Consider the following 21,184-nt stretch of genomic DNA (forward strand, 5'->3'; position numbering starts at 1 on the left):
GGACTCTTGAGGAAGAGGAGGTGATTCTACTGATGGGAAATGGAGCAAGAGTTGCTGCTGAAGATGTAGGATCATTTCATTTACATATGCCTACGGGCAAGACTATTGTTTGAAATAATTGTTATTTTGTTTCCTCGATTGTAAGGAATATTGTTTCTATTCCTATGTTGGATTTGGATGGTTTTTCATTTTATTATTAAGAATACTGAATGTTCTATCCTTAGAGATAATATTCTTTATTGACGTGGTATTTTAAATAATGGTCTGTATGTATGTGACATAATTTACTTCAGATTGAACAAACTAATAAAAGAAAAGGGATGATGAAAATCTCATTTTCTTTTGGCACTGCAGACTTGGTCATATTAGTGAAAATAGACTGCGAACATTGCATAAGGAAGGGTTACTTGACCCCTTTTGATTTTGAATCATATCCTACATGTGAGTCTTGTCTATTGGGTAAAATGACCAAATTTCCATTTAGTGGACATGGAGAGAGGGCTGCAGATTTGCTAGGATTGGTACACACAGATGTATATGGACCAATGTCTACGCAAGCCATGGGTGGATTTTCATACTTCATTACTTTCATAGATGATCGATCTAGATTCAGATTTGTGTATTTGATGAAACACAAGTCTGAAGCCTTTGAAAAGTTCAAAGAATATAAGCATGAAGTGGAGAAACAAACCAAACATAGTATTATAACTCTTCGATCAGATCGAGGTGGTGAATACTTGAATGGAGAGTTTCTAGATTATCTCAAAGAAAATGGTATAGTCTCCCAGTGGACTCCTCCATATACTCCACAGTTGAATGGGGTATCTGAAAGGAGAAACCAAACTTTGTTAGACATGGTTCGGTCCATGATGAGCTATGCGAATCTTCCAGTATTCTTATGGGGTTATGCATTGGAAACCTCAGCATATTTACTGAATAAGGTGCCTTCCAAATCTGTTCCTCAAACTCTATATGAGATATGGAAAGAAAGGAAACCGAGTCTTAAATATGTTCAGATTTGGAGATGTCCAGCTTATGTCAAGAAAGTTGACCCAGATAAGCTGGAATCTCGATCCGTAAAATGTAGTTTTGTGGGATATCCTAAAGAGACTTTAGGGTATTACTTTTACACCAATCATAGGGTGTTTGTCTCCAGACATGCTACCTTCTTGGAAAAGGAGTTTATCCTTGAAGGAAACAGTGGGAGCAAAATTGAACTCGATAAAGTTCAAGAAGCACAAACTACTACGGATCAAGTGGAAACAGCTGTTCAGACTGAACAACCTTCTGTGGAACAGCCCGTTTGTAGGTCAGAGAGAGTGTCTCGCCAACCTGAGAGGTATTATGGCCTTGTCATTGAGAATGACAATGAGTTGTCAATCATTGATGATGACAACCCTGTGACCTATAATGAGGCTATGAGTAGTGTTGACTCAGAGAAATGGCAAAGTGCCATGAAATCCGAAATGGAATCTATGTATATGAACGTAGATGAACCATGTGTCTACAAAAGCGTTAGTGGGAGCGCAGTAACATTTCTTGTATTGTATTGAAAGAGAGTTGACACACATTACAACATAGCAGACCCACTCACAAAGCCACTTTCTGAAAGTCACTTTGATCGTCATAAAGACAAGATGATTATTAGATACCAGAGTGATTGGCTTTAGTACAAGTGGGAGATTGAAAGAGATATGTCCTAAGTCCAATCACGTATGAGGATTTAGGAATAACTTTTATGTAATCTGTTTTGATTTCATTGATATTAATAAAATACTTGTTTTGTTTTTATTACGGGCTCTATCTATTTAAGTATTTAAATAAGATATACCATAGTTTAGAGTAAAGCTTTTTATGGATTATGATGAGATCATAATAGTGAGACCTAAAAGATGATAACTCTAAACTTAAATAGTTCCTGGTCATAGGATTACTAACTGGTAATTAATAATCCGTAAATATTGGTACATACTATGCCTGCTCCCTTCAGGAGGATGTCTGTTCTCATAGGCATTTGTGTGGTGACACTATAGCTAGTATGTAGGTGCTTATTAGGGAATAAGTTCACTGAACATGACACGATAAGTTGAACAACTAATGGAGATTACTCACGTGTCAATAGTTATTCACTGAGTGATAGTTGTACAAGTGTCCTTAGACTTGAGATCGTTAAAGGTATCTTATATATAATGAACTGTGCTTCGGTTTAGTCCTTAGTCTCAAGGACATCCATTAGGTCTATTCTGGGCATAGGGATTTATGTATAGAGATAGTTAACATCAATAGAGGATCTACCCCTTCCAGTATAGGAAGAGAATATCCTATGTTATTCTTAGTATGCGAGTTCTGGAATCTCTGGCCAGAGTGTATGAAATTAGAAAGGAGTTTCTAATTTGCATTAATATGAACTTTGCATTATGAATAAGAAATCATATGATTAAATTTGATAGGCTTGACACGAGATCCATGGCTTGTATTTATTCGGGATATTATAAGGGTAGAAGGAATTCATTGTACGGTAACTAGTCACTGACAGGTTCTTGATATTCTAAGCAGTGAATTCATATCACTCATGATGTAGAATAAATATAATTAATCAGTTAATTATATTTAGTGAATTTTAATATTCATGTAAATAATTAATAAAAGTTTATTATTATTTATTTCTACTACCGACATAATATTGAACCTACAGGGTCACACCGTAAAAGAATATTTTCTTTGATGAAATAATGAGAGAGAGAATTATTTTCTAAATAGTTAAGAAAAGAAATAATGATTAAAATAGTTTTAATTATTATTAAAGCATTTTATGAAGATAATATGTGGGGGTTAATATATATAAAGATATATTATAAAACCCTAGGAGATCCCTATAAATAGAATGAGATGGATAGCTCATTCAATTGACACACAATTTTGGTTTTGTGAAAACCCTAGCCTCCATCTTCTTCCTCTCTCTCTCTCTCCCCCAAAAACTCCATTTTATAAAAGCTCGTTTTTATAAAAGGTTCATCGAAGAGGATCGTTCTTGGTGGATACCGGTAGAGTGCTTCACACACTGAGGAGCAACTGCTAGCACTCCAATTTTATAAAGCTTCAATTCACGAGGTATGATTTCGATTCCTCAGTTTTTCCCTTTTATACGTTTTTCTATATGTGCGGTATATGGTTTTTACGGAATAAATGTTATTTCACGCTTCCGCTCATCCGTAAATTCCTTTATATTCAGCTTCCATCTCTTTTGTGGATGTCTGGTAGTAGGGTATTCGTACAACAAAAGTTGGCGTTTAATAGTTTCGTGTTATCTGATTAGTTGTCATCACCATTGCATGCTAAGGTTAAGAATAATGACTTTGAATGAAGTATTTAATGAAGTTAGAATCCCATGTTTGTCTTATATAGTTAATCAATCACTTTTAATCTCTTAGTTAATTGCATGTTAGTTTAATCTAAGTTATAAACATCTCAACTTGTTATTGTCTTAGCATTGAATGATAACCATACATTGTTGCATAAGTGCATAATCTGAACTTAACCTAATTCAGTCTCTGCGGGAACAAATCTTATTTATATCTTATACTACTTGCGAACGTGTATAATTGCGTGTAATTTTAGCGCGTGTTTTCGCCCTAACAAGTTTTTCGCGCCGCTGCCGGAGACTCGGTGTTTAATTTAGTTTATGTGCTTGATATCAATGGTCGTTAAAGTTCACCGACTCGGATTCTTTTACTTTCACGGTTGAGTTGTTTGTGTTTCAGGTACTCATTACAATGGGAAATCCAGTAGCACCAACGAAAGTGTTGATGGATTTTTCTCAACCCAAGATCAATGACATTCAATCTAGCATTGTCAGGCCAGCCATCATAGCTAATACCTTTGAAATCAATCCTGGCACCATTCAGATGGTACAAAATTCAATCTAGTTTGGGGGTTCTCCAACGGAAGATCGTAATATGCATATTATGGATTTCATGGAGATCTGTGACACCTTCAAGTTCAACAATGTTTCTGAAGATGTTGTGAAGCTGAGGTTTTTCCCATTCTCTATGAGGGATAAAGCTAAGTGCTGGTTATACTCTCTACCAGCAGGTTCTATCACTACTTGGGAGGATCTCGCTCAGAAATTTCTTACTAAATTCTTCCTTATGGCGAAGACAGCTGCGATGAGGAATTCTCTTACTCAATTTGCGCAGCACTCGGGAGAATCTCTATGTAAATCTTGGGAGCGCTACAAGGAGATGCTTAGGAAGTGTCCTCATCTTGGAATGCCTAATTAGATTATCATCATTTGTTTCTATAACGGTTTGGGAGCACAGTCAAGACCCATACTCGATACAGAATCAGGTGGAGCGTTATGGGCAAAGAGCTATGAGGAAGCTTATGAATATCAGTATCTAACCCAGAGATTGCCACATGGCAAGGTAGCAGGAATTCTTGAGGTGGATACAGCCACTGCTATAGCTGCTCAACTAAAGGCATTGTCTATGAAGATCGATTCTCTGGCTAACTATGGTGTTAATCATATAACTAGTGTTTGTGAGCTGTGGGCAGGTTCGCATACGACGGAGCAATGCGCTATATCTAGTGAATCAGCTCAGTTTTTGAGCAACTTCCAGAGATCGCAACAACCAGTTCCAAACACTTATCATCCTGACAACTAGAATCATCCTAACTTCAGCTGGAGCAACAATCAGAATGCGATTTAACATCTGTTCCAACAAGTTGGAAACAAGCAACTCAATCATGTGACAGCCTCAACCCGGGGTCAGGAGTTGACGTCATCAACAACAACAATAACAAACATAATATAATCCACTTCAACATTTATACATAAACACGACCCCTTTACCAAGATCTTTTCCAGGTTTAAGTATGACTTAGGTTACATCTATTACAAAACCAATTTATCACGAACAATCCTGACGTAACTAACTTAATACAACAACTCAACAGACCATCTTTGGTCTGACAAACACAACTATCTCAGAGGAGCCTGGAACGGAAAGAACTGGAACTCTGCCCTGACTACACGGAGCGATCTCCTATACATCTGCAATACATATATACAAAACATTCTGCAAGGGTGAGCAATCAGTTTCAAAATTTAATTAGTCAAATCTATTGGACGTTCAACGGGTGAAGATAGCTGATTAGTCTATCCTCACCGGACAGCGACTAACGGCCGTCCAGAATAAAGAATGTGTTCCGGAACTGGGAAGACTAGCTAGGTCTTTCCCCCACGCTGGACTAATCGGTTAAACAGAACGCCCAACCGAATTAGCCTCTTATGCCTACTCATCTCCAATAGATTAACTGAATTCCCTTTTTTACCTCTTTCCGAATTCCATGACATAGGTGGATCAAAACATTCCACGACATAGGTGGATCAAAACATTCCCTTATCCAGTTTTCAAAACACTTTTACCTATCTCCTTTTAAAACCATTCTGTCACAAGAATTACAGAATGGGGGGGGGTTGAATGTAATTCTGGCTACTTTTTGAGATTTTAAAATTGTTCTAACTTAATATATATAATGGTGTTTGATTTGTAATAGTGCGGAATGAAAGAGTAATAGAAATTAAAACACTAAGTAATAAAACACAAGCTTTAAAACTTTCTGGTGGATTTAAAAGTATCCACCAGATATATATATATATATATATACATATATATATCAGATTGAGAACTCTGTGAAGCTTTGAATACCTCACAGCTGCTTTACAAGTTGAACAAACAAAACTATAGAGAAATTCTTACCAAAATATAGCTTGATGTGTTTCTCTGAAAAATAAGCTTGCTTAGTTGATTATTGTACTCGCTACTCTTGGTTTATATATCACCAAGTTACCTGATAGTAAGACAAGATAATAAAACAAAATGTATCTAGTCTAACTCCATGCTGCTTCACTACTCTATTCTAGCATCTTAGAAAATCTTCATATTTGCATGGAAATGGTAATGCTTCTTTATTCTCAAAATCCTTCTTAACAGGCTGCCACATTCCTTTTACAAACACCCGATGCATGTGACTGTATTATCACTATCAACAGCTATTTTGAATATGATCATCCGCCGGGAATATGTTGATCATCCGTCGGGAGCCTTGTAGATCATCCGCCGGGAGTCTATCTATCACTTGACTCTATTTCACTTATACAGAATTATAAAACATCTCATATTTACAATTAATCAACCTATTCTGCATATCAATCTAGTAGTCAACATGACTTAGAGAACCCTACACAATCTACTAGACTAAAATATGTTGTTTGCAGAAATGTGTTACGATACTTATTTGTTACATAAGCTACACTCTCGATGGATGTCAAATTATCATCCGTCGGGACTATAAAGTTCATCCGTCGGGACTATATTAGATGATCTGTTGAGAGCTATAAAATTCACTAAGTAAAATCTACTAAGATGTTTTGTTTAATTTATCATCAAGTTCACAACATATTTCTAACAATCTCCCCCAATTTATGTCTATTGGAATTATAGCCATAAATTAAGAGAAACTTGATGAAAACAAAACACCCTAAATATACTGATTAAAAGATAGTAGATAAAACTGACAAATGCTACAAGTTTATTGAAAATTGAACAAAGCAAAGTGTACAATGAGTTCTCACAATCATTATCAAGGTGCTCCTCTATATGAGCAGATGCCTTCTATTTCCTTGATTGTCTGGATTTCTTCCCAAGCTTCCTGTTATTCTCTTCTATTTGATTTTGGAGTTTTCTGTGGAATTCAAGTTCATCAGCTTTAGATAGATCCAGCTTTTTTTCCATTTCCAATAGAGTCTCTTTGCTAGAGGTACTAAATTGGTCATCCTGTCTGAAGAATCTTCTAATACCCTTATTGTCCATGAATTCCATCAGCCAATAAGGCCTCAAATGCACTGTATTTCCTCTGAAGGGAATTGATAGAGTTTTTGGGAGTGCATTTTTGGCTTTATTGCTCCTTAGATCTTCTATCTTCTTTAGGACCAATTTCCTTGCAGTTACATTAAAACCAAACTTTTTCTTGAAGGATGAGAAGACCTTTATCAGTACAGATTGGCTTTCTTGAAGAATCCTATGAGGAGGCCATGTGATCTCTTTCCCTCCCTTGTACTTAAACACTAGTCTTACAGAAAGATGTATGTGAACATCAATCCTTTTTACTTCTTCCAATTCATCCAAATAGAGGTTTAAATCTGAAAACTCCTTGATGTCACAGATATATAAAAGATCTCCCTTGTTGACTGTAGGTTGAGATTTGATTAGGGTCTTGGTTCTGAGAGTCACAGGCTTGACCTTCTTGGTTGCTCTTATCTTTGTTTTCTTTGGCTTGTTGAAGATAGGTAAATTAAACTGAGTAATTGGCAAACTTTCCCAGTCTATTGGCTCATCCTAGGGAAATTATAGGTTCACCATGAAAATTATTTATTGGATCTACCATGAATTCCTCATGTGCCACTGAGGGCTTGGATGTTTGAGTTGAAGTTGTAGACTGTTTGGGAATGTAGTGTTCCATTTCCTCATCACTGAAGTCCAATTTCCTTTTGGAAGAAGTTTGTATATGATTTTTTTTTCTATGGAGGTTCATTTTGTATTTGCTGATCCCGAGCTTCAGTAATCACAGGTGGTTTTTCAGATATTTCAGTTGCAGCTTTCACAGCTTGAAGCTTGGCTACTATAACAGCTTGTTTTTTCTTCTATTTGAGCATCTTAGCATCTAAAGCAGCTTGGCTCTTTTCTTGCTTAATTCTTTCTTTTTCTTCCCTTTTTATTGCTGCAAACTGTGGGGTCCAGCCACCACACAGATCTCTTTTCCATTCCTGTAAATTTTGGTAATTCTCTTCTTTTGTGCTGAATCAGATGGATCTTTGTAAAATGATATGGACCTTGCCAAAAGTTTCTTTTCATCTGGTTTTGGAGTCTCAAACATGAGATCCAAGGGATTCTTGTCTGATGTCTTAGGATAATTCTTTTAAGGCTTTAGAATTAGATTGGCTTTTGGAGATTTGATGCATGAAGTTTGGCCTTTTTCCAAGCTACCTAGACTCATTTCATTCACTGAGATTTGCTTGACTTTAGAGTGGTGATGAAAAATCTTGTTTGGTTTCTGTAGTTGACCAAATTTCTTCTAAATTTTTTCATCTATCTTCTTCCACTTGTCATACAGTTCCTTCTCAAAATCTGCAACATCAAGCATCTTGAGATTTGTCTTTGAATCAAGCTTAGCTGCTGCTATTTGGATCAAATCATTGTTGTCCGGTACTGGTGGCTTTGGAAAAGTAATTTCTGGAACTATTACTTGACTGATTTGAACATTTATCACATTCTCCCCCTTACTGATTGGCTCTCCTTGACTAACTGGGATGTTTGGATCTTTCTCCCCCTTTTTGTTATCATCAAGTAGAGTGGAGGTGGAAGTTTGTGTAGCCACCAGCTTTTGGAGCAATTGAATTTGTTGTGCTTGATGCAGATGAATAGCTGTGAGAGAGGCTTCTACTGCTCTCAATCTTGTTTCCAATGAATCCACTTTAGTTGTAAAATTAGAATTCTACCTCAACTGTATGTTGATGTCAAGCATTGTTGTATCTGGAAATTTAGCATCCAATCTATCAAAGACATCCTTCTTGACTTGGTCAATCTCTATTTTGATTGAAGTGACATCTTGATTGTGTTGAAGAGCCTGTATTTGATGTAGTTGTAGAGAGTTGAGGTGTGCTTGTAGAAGCTTCTTGGTGTTAGCCTTGTTAGGGGCTTGAAGGGTAGTGTGTGTCTGTTGAATGATGTGAAAAAGAGTTGTCTTGAAATGTTGCTCATCACACTCTTTAGAAAACACCCAAGGTGGAATGTTTGATCTAGAGCTAGGGCCTGCTTCTCCCCCTATGTCCATGAACTCTTCTTCATCACCATGTTCACCTCCAAAGAACTCTTTAGACTCACCTGTTCCATAGTCAACCTCATCACCAGCTTTAGGTGGCATGGTTGTGATGGCATCCTTGGCCCTTTGCATTGAAGTTGTAGTGTGCACCAAGTTGAGTAGCTTCTCAGCCTCCTCATTACACTGTCCAGCTAAAATTTCATATGATGTGACAGGATGAGTAAATGTCTCATCATCCAAAGAGATAGAATTAATTACAGCTTGATAATCTTGTTGAAATAGTTTCTCTATGTCTGCATCACTAACATTCATTGACTCACTAGCAATGGATTCCATGCTTATTTCTCTTGTACCTGCATTTCTATTAATTTCTCTCTTTTGTTGCATCAAGGGCTCCCCTTGGCTCACCACCCTCACACCCTCACCTTCACCTTCTAAGGTGGAACTCCTTTCACTCTCTTTTTCCAGGCTAGAAGAAATAGCCTGCATGAATTCACTCCTTTCCTCTCCTTTTGCCTAGGAGCAACCCAGCCTCTCACTCATTTCACTCCATTCCCTCAGTCCTAAGAGTGATTGTACAACTAATAAGTCATCTACACTTGTAACAATTATTGAAATTTCAGTGTGTGTAGTGAGTACCGACGAATGAGAAACATCCATCGGGGCAGTAGTTAGGATAGTTGACGGATGACTGCTGTTAGGCACATCCGTTGGGATACAATCACTAACCGACGGATGAACAATACCCACCGGAATAGAAGAAATGAATGGTTTTGGAGTGGAGACTATTGTAGACTCTATGCAGATTGATGAAAATTTGGGCACAGATGTCTCAATAGTTCCTGAAATAGTTGCCAAGTGAGCTAACAAATCATCCAAGAGATGATGCTCACTTGCACTAGATTTTGGCTTCCCCAACAGAGTAAAAGAAGGGGAATCAGGAGTTGATGTGTTGATCATATCCACATCCAGAGAATTTGTGGGGGACTTTGGTGTTTGTGGTGCTTCTATAATTAAGGATTTTGGCTGTGACTCCACATTTATTGGAGCCACATCAAACTGAATTTGTGATGGTGCATGTACTAAGTCTTTGACTACAGTAGGCACTGTGTGTGCACTCTATGTATCCCCATTTGGTTTGGATTTCTTCTTTCTGGCATATGTTTGAGGTGAGCTACTATCCCTTGCCCTCTTGGCCTGTGCTCTTTGTAATAGCCCCAAAATTTTGAACCTTTTTGTAACCCTTATGAATAGTGTTTTTGCTGATTATGCGGAATAAGAAAACTTTTCATGCCACATTATGTAGGGGTTCTTTTATTGTTATTCTGAGATCTTATTAGTACTCTATATGATATATAAGTGTGTGTAAAGATCGTCAGAATCCAAATTCAAACACTTTGATTTTTCCCGAAAATCCACCAGATACCGAAAGAATTGAGTATAAGGTAACAGGATAAAAAGGATTTAAATTCAAGGATTATAAGAGAGGATCATAAAAGGAATATAATGTATTGATAAAGGTTAAGGAAACCCAAGTAATAAGACCCGGGTATGATCCCTCAAATGATAAACGAAAATGAAAATTAAGCGAATCGTATAATAGATCAGCGGCCATTAACCAAGTAATTAGAAGCTAATCAAAGAGGTTAGTGAGGATGATGTCATCAAACCAATAAGAAGAGGACAAGCATGGGAAGATGACATAGGATTGATGACCTAAGCATGACCAAAAGGGAAGGAGATGTGGTTGATTTCAAGCCACACAAAAATCACCATGGTTAAAAGGTAAATAATTAAAACAAAAGCAAAAACAACCAACCCACAAATCATTTCACCAAAAACACAAGTTGACTTCCCATTTCAAGCTAAAAGCTCTCGGCCACTTTTCCATTTCAAGAAGAAAAAAAACCAAAATCCAAGTTCCAAGCTTCATTAATTAGTGAGGTAATTATCTAAGATTCCTTATGCATAGATATAGCTATCCTATAAGTTTGAGCTTCAAATTCCTTCACAATCTCTTCCTAAAATTCATGGAAGAAGAGGGTGAATAGTGTTTTTCAAGAACTAAAAAATTTGTTCTTGAGTTTTTGTTTAGATTAAGCTTTGGTAAGGACTTTCAAGGGTAATTCCAAGCTCCTTAGTTACTTTTACTCACCAAGGAAGGTATAATCTCAAACCCTAGCCCTACTTTTGTATATTTAGAGCTTTTGTGTTTAGTATGGTTCATGAGAAGATTGATTATTGAGTATTTAGAGATGTGTTGGTTTTGTGATGTGTTTGGAGTTGTAAATCTTGTTGATTAGTTAAAGAACTTAAGTAAAGCTTTTAGTTCATGTTGGGAAGTAGTATAAATTTTGAAATATTGAGTTGTTGGGGCGGTTGTAGCATTGTATGTATGGAGTTTGGTTGTATGGTTAAATTGTGGTTGATTGGTGGTTGATTTGGAGTAGGATAAAAATTGGTAATCGCGTAAATATAGTCATCGTAATGTACGATTTACTTTACACTGTTTTGTTCTTGACATCAGGACCCGAGAACTCACTGTTAGGTTTTGACCACTGCCATGATTAGATAGTTCATGTTACGAGCTTCGTTTTGATATGTGGTTCATTTGAATCCGATGTACAGTTTAGAAGAAACGACCGTTTTAAGTAACGACATTTCGCGAACGAACCATTACCCCTCGCCTTACTTTGAAACATTGGTTAAAGACCTTAAATGACTTATTGGAGTATGAAACATTTATGTAAAGTGTATTAGGCAGTTGGTAAGGTACTCGCGAAAGAATTGCCTTAAAACTTTTAATGGTTAATTTATTAAAAATGGTGGAGCTGAGGGTACTCGAGCGACTTAAGTGAATCATTAAGCGTGAAAGCGAGCGTTAGGGCTCTAAATGGTTAAATCTAGTTTTTTAAGTGACCGTGGTTTAATTCCGGATTATGTTGTTGTTCATAGGTTACCAGACCTACTCTAAGCTTAAGTCTACCCCGGAACACTCAGGAAAATTTTCTACCCGTTATACTGTTGTTGTGATGTATATATATATATATGCATTATCTTGTGATAAGTGCATGAATGTTATTAGCAAATCTTGCGATATATTGGAGCATGCTAATATGGTATATATGCATGTCTGTTTCGTAATCTTGATATCTAATGGTTTATTCAATTGCTTATAAGTTGCGTAATACCTATGCTAGAGATAAGCAGTAGTTGCGTATACCCTTAGTATAGGGGACCCAAAGGTGAACATATTTCTAAACCGGGTGTCGATGTTCCCGAGTATAATATATATATATATGTATATATATATTTATATATATATAGATATAGTTTTCAAAACTATTAATCGAATAAGGTTTATTCGATAACTTTATTTTATTTAATGAATATTATTTTGAATATTCATTCGAGGACTTATGACTCCGTTTAGTTTATTTAACGAATATTATTTTGAATATTCATTCGAGGACTTAAGACTCCATTTATTTTATTTAATGAATATTATTTTGAATATTCATTTGAGGACTTATGACTCCGCTTATTTATTGAATAATATTCTTTATTTTATTAAAGAATAATGTTTTGATAATCAAACTTATTTTCGATTATTCAAATAAAGATCATACTTTCGTATAAGTATATCTTTGGTTATTAATATTCATTTCAAGTATGAGTTTTAAAACTTTTACTTCAATTATTTTTATAAGGATTATCCTTATGGGAATATTATTTAAATAATAATATTCAGATATTTTCCAATATATCGGGACTGATTTATTTCATTAAATCAGCATTACTCCAAACATTCTTAAAAATGTTTTCGAGTCTTCAAAATGATTTTAAAAGTTAGAGCGGATCCCAAAAAAACTCGTTTCCAGATTTAAGATCTTCCTTTCGAAGGAGACTTGAATATTCGCTCAAAAATCTTAGGGATTCGGCTCTGTGGTATATTTTATATTCGCAACGAGGTTGCTGTTTTGAGAAAACAATTTGATTACTTGCCCAATGTTCGGGAAGTAAGTCCATATAATTGAGTCGGCATAAGCGATAGGCCGGGGTACGGTCTATGAAGGTGTAAGAGGTTGGGTGACAGTCCATCCACGTGTGAGTGGTCGGGTAACGGTTTAGCACGAGGTCCTAATGCGGCAAGGGTGATGACCGGCGAGGAATTCATCCATCTACATTAGAAAAGGTTACCTATTGGTATCTTTGCCTGATCAGCAAGATATCGGGTTTATGCCAAAATTCTTTTCTTTCCAAATTCATTGGATATTGCAACTCTGTTCATACTTTACATCACAGAGGTTTTCAGGAAATGTATGAGAGATATATATGGATATATATATCGGGACTTAATGAAGTATCTCGTAACTTCATTTCTTTTGAATGATATTTCAAAGATTGAATCTATTCAAATCTTATCTTGTAGTCTCATCTATGTGATGAACTTTTGAAACTGATTATACCTTGAACGGTGGTAGTTCAAGTAGTATTCGGAAAAGATATAAGTATATTGGGGTATCTTGTAACTTCATCTGTTCAACTTATATCTGGTTAATGATTATCTTATACATGACAAAGATTTTCAGGAAAAACGTTGAGACAAGGTTAGATATATGAGATCACCTTGCAACGATATTTTTATACAGTTATAAATTGGAACTCTGGGTATATTATACATGGCAGAGAATTTCAAAGATTTTGAAAAGTATATAAGTATATATATATACTGAATATTTTACGACTTCGTCACATTAAGATATCAGCTTGGTTCATTTCTTTTGACCAAGACTTTCATGAGTACTATGAGAATGCTCATATATTGTTAATCATTATACATATTATTTTGGTGGGCTTGTTGCTCACCCTTGCTTTCTTCTTTCATCACACAACAACAGATAGAAAAGATGAACAAGACTAAGCTTCCAATTCGCAAGCGGTTAGGAAATGTTCCGCAGTTTTCTGGAAGCGTTGATGCCGCCGTAGCTGAGGTAGGAGCTACCAATAGGCTAGGTTTTCAACTATTGATGAACCAGACTTATGTATAATATGAATTGTAATAATGGAAAGGAATATGTAAATTATTCAGAAACCCTTTTAAGGTGTAACGGTTTATAATTGTGGAATATAATGACTTGTGTTATTTTTGGCATTCATCTCTGAGACTATAACTTGTGGTGTGTGTGTGTATATTGTGGGGTCACAGTACGCAGTAGTTGGTTGACTGTTAAGATTAAGTATTGATAAGGAAAATGGAACTCGTGACAACCCGAATCCACGACCCCGGATTTGGGGGTGTTACAGAAATGGTATCAGAGCCAAGCGTTATAAACCTCAGAGATGATGTGACGTTAAGATAATAAGTTCACTAAGATAATAAGAACTCTTGCCAAGTTCATAGTCGGGCTACCTAACGTAGTACTGACAGTTAAAACCCTTATGGGAACCCTTATAAATATTATGATAGTAGCATAGTTCGTTCTTGTATAGGGCAGCGGGGCACTGAACCCTGATGTTCAGGAGCATCAGCATGAGGATGTTTTATTACATGTTGGAGATTAAATTGTGAATCCGATAGAGTACCCTAACGAGGGACCATATGAGATTCATATCGAGAATGTTGTGGTTGAGGATGTTATCCCAGAAGGGATTGTTGCTGAGGAGGATCTCGTAGAGGATCCTGACAAAAATGAAGAGAGGACCACTGAGGAATTGATGACCGTAGTCAGGGCGACTACCAGAGCAAGAATGGCCGCGAGGGTGGCACTAGAGGATGAAGAGTTACCAAGGGCTCAAAGGTTAATGAAAGCAGAAGGAGTAGGGCCTTCCACGGCATCAATTATACTAGTATCAGACCCTTTTCCAGAGGTTCTTGAAGACATCCATGAGGCTCCACCAATTGCTGTTCCCTCCCCTGTACAGAGCCCAGCACCTACTGAGGAAATGCCACCTTTATCTCCTGCACCATTGTCACCTGATACCGTGGTTGGTTATCCATTTGGATCTCCTGGGTCTGCACCACCTGCACCCTATGGACTGCTAGATGCTACCACTCAAGCTTCTCTTATCGCCGATTATTATATGACTTTGGGTGGCCTGTCTGAGGCCCGTAATGTTAGAAGTGATCTGTTGGACCGACTTACTGCACCAAGAATTGAGGGCGGGGTACTTCCGGCAGGATTAGCTTATAGCATGGAAAAGATTGAGGCTACCACCCGAATTACAGCTAGAGGCCATCTTGAGGGTCAGATTGATCCAGCTCTACTTGCGACTATCTTAGACCTCATCACCGCCTTAATGGAGCAGGTTAGGGATGTCGTGCGTGCCCGCATTTCTTGATCTATAATAGTGTGCAGGGTCTGGGAAATCAGACAAGGGTTTCATGTAGCACTGCTTTTGGAGGATTAGCCTAAGTTATGAATGATTAGTTTTAATGACTAGATGATTATCTATGGTAGTACTTTTGGGGTATAAGCGATCAGATCAAATGATGTAATTCTCTTTAATGTGTTCAGTTGTTGTACCCTCGAACAAATGGTTATGTATATATTCATTAATTTCAGTCCAGATCAGTTTGTTTGTGATAAGTTCATATTGTTAATTGCACTATTAACACTTAAGAGAGTGTCATGACGTTTATAGAACTTGAGAATTCATAATTTGCAATCATGCAAGGACTGAACGAGGGAAAGACTTAAGCAAAGTAAGTAAAACAAATATCCAGAGATTCTCAAAAAATTTCCAAGCATTATGCCCCCACGAGGAATAAGATTAGGGGCAAACCTTGAATGTGATAATCAGGGAGGTCGCAATTAAGATATAAGGAGCCCAGAACATAATGAAGTGGAAAACAAGGATTTTAACGTATAAGATAACTCCAAGTATGGGAGAAGGATGAAACATTTCATACTAAGGAAACAGAAGGTCGAGTAAGGAAAGGAGACCCGAGACGGTACTCCTATATGGCAATTTATGGACCTGTGTAAAAAGAACTTAGACTATTATCCCCAACCACCACCCTGAGGAGACAGTGCGGTGGGAAATTCTTTCAGGACCTTTAAGTCGCTAAGCTCTCAGAATTCCCAGGAACAAGCAAACCCAGTAGAGGCGAGAGCCTGGCTAAAGGAAATATAGGAATCATTTGAGATTCTAAATGAGTGATGAAGCACAAAAGACTGTTTTTGTCACTTACCTCCCTACGGAGAGACCACCCGCTGGTGAAAGACCAAGAAAGGCACAGAGCCAGAAGTTATAATAAACTGATTAAAGTTCAGACAATTGTTTTCGGGAAAGGACTTCCCAAGGTTATGGAGGTAGTGTAAAAGCTTTAGAGCCAGAACAAAAGCGAACGAGTATGATGAATTATGAATCTAAGTTGTAAAAGTTGTAAAGATTCGTTCTGAGGACAAGAATCCCAGAATGACATGATGTTTGAAGTAAATAATTAGTGGGTTCATGAAATGATTGTAAGAGAAAGGAAAATAAAAAGAAACTGAAGTGGAAAGGAATATAATGGCGATAGAGTTTGAGGAATGATAAGGGAGTTGGGTATGAGGAAATCCTAAAGAATCATAGTAATAGAAAAGTATGTGATCGTCAGGATGAGGATGATTCACTATGAGTTAAAGTTGATGGTTGCAGGCATAAGAGATGTACATATTGTACCCCCTTTAAGTTGGGAGAATTCGAGGAAACCTTGAGATAGTTCGAAGGATAAATAATGAGACGCGGATAGACTAAAGAGACAAGAAAGTAGGAAATTAGGAAAATTGGATGAAGGAAGTGACCTTCAAGAATGTGAAGTGTAAGATCGGTGGCAGGATACCCAGAAAGGGAGACACCAGGTATGAAAGACATCCCAACATTGAGATGACTGTTGAGATAAACAACAAAATAAAATGAGGATTTATTAAGAAGATGTTCACGACCAATATCTTCCAGAACATCCATGTTATCATTACCAAATCAGGAAAGAAAAGCGGATAACCATTGTTATCTTTTGGAGGCCATATGGATTGACCTGAATTTGAATAAGGATGTTATTATGAAATTAGGTATAGACTATCGAGGTGGGAATGATGAATAAGATAATCTATCAAGGATATATGACTTGATTTATCCATGGAAGGATGCAAGTACCTTTTTAAAGGTGGAATTAAGGATATAACTTCGATAACTTGAGATGAATCCTAGGGGAATGCATAAAGGTTGGCATTCCACTCTTAATAGGGACAACATGAGTTTTGACAGTATGAATTGGAAAGGATCAAAGTAGCAACAACCTTTAAAGATCAGTAAAGAAATTTTCAGAAGTACATAGACAATGGTTCTAGTATTAGTAAATGGTATTTTGATATGCCCTGTACCTAGGGTGTACATGATGAAGGATTTAAGGATAACCTTAGAGGTTTTACCAGGAGAAAGGTAATATTCAAAGTTCTCAAGAATAGAAATTTTGATAAAGGAAATGTGACGTAATTATAATAATGCCAAGTGGGGCACGTGTTAAACCACGAGAAAGTATGGATCGAACCAGTAAAGGTCGAAATGGTTCAGGGTAATTAGGACCTAAGCTAAAAGATGTCCTAAGTTTGATCGAGAGTCAGTCGTGACAATGATTAACCACTAAAGACTGAGGCAATAACTTATGGAAAAATGGTGATATTTTTTTTTACTCATCAGATTTTAAGAAAAACATCTTCACACAAGAAGTGATTGGAAATGAGGTAGAAAATTTAGTGAAAGTGGTTAAAATGACATTGATTGTAAGGAAATATTACTATCAAGAAAGTCCAAAGAGGTGGCCGACACTTTAAGTGTAAGAGGACAATTATAGGCGCTCGTGCCAGAGGAATATAGTGATAATGGTTAAAGTCGTGAAGGTTGTATTATGGTGTGGAAGATTGACATTCCTTCTGATGATTGTGTGATACTCAACCGTGATAGTAGTTGGGTAAAGATTAATTTTTGTAATCACCGTGAGCGGGCTATCTATCTTAGAGGGTCATATCTTAAGATAAGCCAGGACCATGTTACGAAAGGACTAAATGAACCTTTGAGCTTCATGTCTCCTAATAAAGACATATGGTTAATAATGGTATTAACCTGCTATCGTCACTTTCATTGAAACTCTTCTGCAATTTTATCTGCTTCATGTTATATGTACGTCAAGTTCAGGAGTGTTCTTCATGAATCATGAAAGGTGATCATGTTACCTCCTTAGAAAAATTCGATACGATATGTATGGACTCCGTATGATTAGCTATTAAGACTTCATGGAAAACGAATGACTACAGTAGGTCAACGGTGGACCACAGTAATGCAGGAATGATTCTACGAGTAATGAGCCGATTACTTACAACCGTGAGAGTTGTATTGGAATGGATGTTGAGATTGAGTACCAATAATCGGGTCATGGTAGTGTATAAGTTATCATTGATAGACTAGTTAAGTAGAGTATCTACCTATTGAATATTTATTCCCTCTTATGAAAAGAGAGTCGTATTACTATATGAGGAAGGTTGCAGTGCAAGCATAGAATTCTAGTAACGATGATGTCTAGAATGAAATCCCAGATTCGATTTTCGATGTCGAGGGAGTTTCAAAGGTGATTGTGTATAAGCTCGAGCAAGAGCATGGGTCCATAGAATGATGGACATAATATCAAAAATATTTAGGCATGTGAAATACGATGTTATAATACCTGATGTTGATATATATATGTATATGTTTTGTTCTCCTATGATAAACCTCTATAGTTCAGAGGTAGATTCCAAGCCAGATATTTATGGCAATAAAGTTTTTACGTATATACAATTCTCTTCAGTTCGCTCTTTTCTCTTCTTTTCATTTCATGTAAGCTGAGAAGAACAACCCTTCCAGAAGGGGAGGTATTGCCGAATGACTATCTATCTGTGTGATAGAAGCCTAGTAGGATACCACATGTTGTTTAATTGCTTGTCAAGTACTAAAAGTCGGCCACCTTCTGTACTAACTATGCGATATAACAAGTGTTCATGATCATAGTGATCTCTCAATAAATTCTTTTACTTCTATACGATGGATCAAGATTTCAAAGATAGAAGCAGCTAGAAAGGAGTAGTATCAGTGCGGTAGTATTCCGAATCTAACGCGTTCGTGATACTAAGGGTGACGTAATTATTAAAAGGTTATAGAATGGTAACGAGCAAAAGTGTAACCGGTATAGTATTATGTACGGAAGATAGTAAGGACTACGAACTGGAAAAGAATGGGTATTGAGAAGCAAAAGCTATAATGATAGAAGCTATGATGAGAGTATGTGCAATAGACTTGAAAGAATTTGAAATGGTCACTTAACACGGATTGAGTTTTCTTACGACAATAGATCATATGTCAGTATTGAGATATCGCCTTATGAGATCCTTGAGGGAAGACAATGTCGATCTCCCTTATGATAGGATGATGTTACAGAGCGCAAGATGCTCAGACCAGTAGTGGTCCAAAGAACCAAGGATATAATAGATCTAATCAGAGGACGACTGGTAGTAGCCCAAGGTGGACATAAAAAGTATGTTTATTTGACACGAAAGGACAAGGAATAGGAAATAGGGGACCTAGTAATGTTAAAGGTATCCTTTGGAAAGGATGGATGAGGTTCGGAAAGAAAGGAAAGCTAAGCCCATGAATTGTTGGACCCTTTGAGGTATTAAAACGTATTGGGAAGTTAGCATATGAGCTAGCCCTACCCCCGAACATGTAGCAAGTTCATAACGTGTTCCACGTATCAATGTTAAGAAAGTGTAATCCGGATGCCAGACAAATAAGGGCATATGAGCGCATAGGCATGCAACCAGACGTAACCTATATGGAGCAACCAGGAAGGGTTATAGATCAAAAATGGACAAGTGCTTAGGAGAAGGGTTATCAAACTAGTCAGAGTTTGATGGTAGAACCACAATGTGGGAAAATTACGTGAGAGTTAGAAAGTGCGATGCTAAGAGAGTCCCTATTTGTTTTCTATTTTGATTCCGGGACGGAATCCTTTGAAGGAGGGGAGACTGTAATAGCCCCAAAATTTTGAACCTTTTTGTAACCCTTATGAATAGTGTTTTTGCTGATTATGCGGAATAAGAAAACTTTTCATGTCACACTATGTAGGGGTTCTTTTATTGTTATTCTGAGATCTTATTAGTACTCTATTTGATATATAAGTGTATGTAAAGATCGTCAGAATCCAAATTCAAACACTTTGATTTTTCCCAAAAATCCACCAGATACCGAAAGAATTGAGTATAAGGTAACAGGATAAAAAGGATTTAAATTCAAGGATTATAAGAGAGGATCATAAAAGGAATATAATGTATTGAGAAAGGTTAAGGAAACCCAAGTAATAAGATCCCGGGTGTGATCCCTCAAATGATAAACAAAAATGAAAGTTAAGCGAACCGTATAACAGATCAGCGATCATTAGCCAAGTAATTAGAAGCTAATCAAAGAGGTTAGTGAGGATGATGTCATCAAACCAATAAGTAGAGGACAAGGATGGGCAGATGATATAGGATTGATGACCTAAGCATGACCAAAAGGGAAGGAGATGTGGTTGATTTCAAGCCACACAAAAATCACCATGGTTAAAAGGTAAATAATTAAAACAAAAGCAAAAACAACCAACCACCAAATCATTTCACCAAAAACACAAGTTGACTTCCCATTTCAAGCTAAAAGCTCTCGGCCTCTTTTCCATTTCAAGAAGAAAAAAACCAAAATCCAAGTTCCAAGCTTCATTAATTAGTGAGGTAATTATCTAAGATTACTTATGCATATATATAGCTATCCTATAAGTTTGAGCATCAAATTCCTTCACAATCTCTTCCTAAAACTCATGGAAGAAGAGGGTGAATAGTGTTTTTCATGAACTAAAAATTTTGTTCTTGAGTTTTTGTTTAGATTAAGCTTTGGTAAGGACTTTCAAGGGTGATTCCAAGCTCCTTAGTTACTTTTACTCACCAAGGAAGGTATAATCTCAAACCCTAGCCCTACTTTTGTATATTTAGAGCTTTTGTGTTTAGTATGGTTCATGAGAAGATTGATTATTGATTATTTAGAGATGTATTGGTTTTGTGATGTGTTTGGAGTTGTAAATCTTGTTGATTAGTTAAAGAACTTAAGTAAAGCTTTTAGTTCATATTGGGAAGTAGTATAAATTTGGAAATATTGAGTTTTTGGGGCTGTTGTGGCATTTTATGTATGGAGTTTGGTTGTATGGTTGAATTGTGGTTGATTGGTGGTTGATTTGGAGTAGGATAAAAATTGGTAA

The sequence above is a fragment of the Apium graveolens genome, chromosome 5 (assembly GCF_009905375.1).
Source record: "Apium graveolens cultivar Ventura chromosome 5, ASM990537v1, whole genome shotgun sequence".
In the NCBI taxonomy this organism is placed as follows: domain Eukaryota; kingdom Viridiplantae; phylum Streptophyta; class Magnoliopsida; order Apiales; family Apiaceae; genus Apium; species Apium graveolens.